Raw genomic sequence first — 2,654 nt, forward strand, 5'->3', positions numbered from 1 at the left:
TGCCTTTTAGTTTTATTGCTTTTTTCCTTTGCTGTGCAGAAGATTTTTATCTTGATGAAGTCCCAGTAGTTCATTTTTGCTTTTGTTTCCCTTGCCTCTGATGATATGTCTAGTAAGAAGTTGCTCCTGCCAAGGTGAAAGAGATTACTGCCTGTGTTCTCCTGTAGGATTTTGATGGTTTCCTGTCCCTTACATTTAGGTCTTTCATCCATTTTGAATTTATTTTTGTGTACAGTGTAAGAAAGTGGTCCAGTTTCATTCTTCTGCATGTTGCTGCCCAGCTTTCCCACCACCATTTGTTTTTTTTTTTTAATTTTTTTTTTAACGTTTATTTATGTTTGAGACAGAGAGAGACAGAGCATGAATGGAGGAGGGTCAGAGAGAAGGAGACACAGAATCTGAAACAGGCTCCAGGCTCTGAACGGTCAGCACAGAGCCCGATGCAGGACTTGAACTCACGGACCATGAGATTATGGCCTGAGCCAAAGTCGGATGCTTAACCGACTGAGCCACCCAGGTGCCCCTACCCACCACCATTTGATGAAGAGACTGTCTTTTTTCTGTTGGATATTCTTTCCCGTTTCGTTGAAGATTAGTTGACCAAGGTCTCAATATTTTAAAGGGCTATAACTGAAAAAAGATATTTTCAGCAAACTTCCATGATTTTGCAACTGTCGTAAAACATTAAGGTCAGGTGAAAGCATCTGATTTTTGATAGTCAAAGGAAAAAGAATGTAAGATTTGGAGGGAAGAAAAACTTGTCATTTTATCAAATAGTCCGGATGAACTCAATTTATTTATCTCTTGATCTTTGGCAAATTAACAAACAGGATATTAAAATTAACATATTTTAAAACAAAATCTCATCACTGATTTCAGCAGTAACATTGCTGAACATTTCAGCAGTAACATTGAGCACCAAATGTTTTACCAGATCAAATAATGAAAATGACTGAATCAGATTTGCATTCCCATCTTGTTCTCTGATCAGCTCTTGGTGAGGTGGCCCTGAGTCTGCTATAGGAAGGAGGTACAGTCATTCTCTAGGATCTGGGAGAGGTAGGAAAGGGGGACCAAGACATTGGGATGTTGCTATTAGCATCCTATTAACTCCAGTACTTCTTCCGGTCTCAGTTTATTTCTCCAGGAAGTCTTCCTTAACCTCCTAGACTAGGATAGGCCCTCTGTTATACACTCTTATGACACCCTACCCTTAGCACAATGGTAATCAAATAATTGTTTCTGCATTGAACTGTTTCATGTCTACCTCCCTACTAGAGAGTAAGTTACATGAATCACAGATTGGATGTATTTGGTTCATTTTTACATTACCTGGCACAATGCATGGCATATTATTGTACATGGCCAATAAATATTTGATGAATAATTGAAAAGGGGGAAACAAATGGTTTTAATACACGTTAAAATATTTTCAGCCTAGGGGCATCTGGGTGGTTCAGCCGGTTAAGTGTCCAGCTTCAGCTCAGGTCATGATCTCACGGTTCGTGAGTTTGAGCCCCACGTCGGGCTCTGTGCTGACAGCTCAGAGCCTGGAAGCTGCTTCAGATTCTGTGTCGCCCTCTCTCTCTCTACACCTCCCCTGCTCACACTCTGTCTGTCTCTCTCAAAAATAAATAAACATCTTTTAAAAAAGCTTTAAAATATATTCAGACTTACGGTAAAGAAATAGAAGTGAAAACATCAATGAAATACTATCTTCTACTTTATCAAATTGAAAAGTTCAAAAAAACTGAAAATATACTGTGCTGTTGGCAAGAGTGAAGTATGACAGGTGGCCCCTGTTGGGGCTGCTATACGTTTAGCAACACATAAGAAACTTAGCAAAATAATTAATATAATTCAAAACTTAAATGCATATTCCCTTTCACCCAACAATTTCACATCTAACATTTTATTCCACCACTATGCTCTCATTTCTATTCAAAGACCCTTGTACAAGGAAGTTCATGATGATTTTGCTTGAATAGAAAAAGAATCCTAAAATCATATAATAAAGAGAGTTAAATATCTCATGTCTTTAAGGTAGAGCCGGCCTCCTCACAGGCAGCAGTGGTGAGGGAAAGTGAGGATTTCAACTTTGCCACTGGCCTGAGAGGTTTTTTTGGCATGAAGGGTTGCAATGTCAGAGAAAAAGCAGCTGGTGGACTTAGGTCTCTGGGAGGAGGACAACGAGTTCAGGGAGTTCCCCAAGGAAGACTGGGCTGGTTTAGATGAAAATGAAGAAGCAGATGTCTAGGAAAATAACTGGGATTTTGACAATGTAGAGAGTAACTTCTCCAATCTGATATGAAGTAAATCAGAGACACATGGTTATAAGATGGAGACCTCATAGCATCTGGAAGTGTTGAAGCAACCTAAGCTTGAACTTGTTACTAAATTCTAGGACAGAGAATCTGGGATGGGACACCTAAAATATGTTTATTTCATTACCTGCTTGGATTTTTTATTTTTGTTTTTGTAACACAAAACATAAATGTTTTGATCTAAAAAAAAAGAGTTAAATAAATTATGGTACAGCTATGTAATAAAATACTACACAGCAGTAAAAGAATGAGTTATATATATTTATATACTGATTAAAATAATAACCAAGACATATAAGTGGAGACAATAAAATGCAAAAATATAAAACA

The 2,654-nt window shown here is 37.9% G+C and overlaps 1 pseudogene; it reads left to right on the forward strand.

Annotated features, from left to right (window-relative positions):
• Window positions 1-2,130: 2,130 nt before the first annotated feature.
• LOC121030256 (26S proteasome complex subunit SEM1-like) lies at window positions 2,131-2,410 on the forward strand (annotated as a pseudogene).
• The last annotated feature ends 244 nt before the right edge of the window (window positions 2,411-2,654 follow it).

This window comes from Herpailurus yagouaroundi, unplaced genomic scaffold (assembly GCF_014898765.1).
Source record: "Herpailurus yagouaroundi ecotype Mexico unplaced genomic scaffold, PumYag 140, whole genome shotgun sequence".
Classification (NCBI taxonomy): Eukaryota; Metazoa; Chordata; class Mammalia; order Carnivora; family Felidae; genus Herpailurus; species Herpailurus yagouaroundi.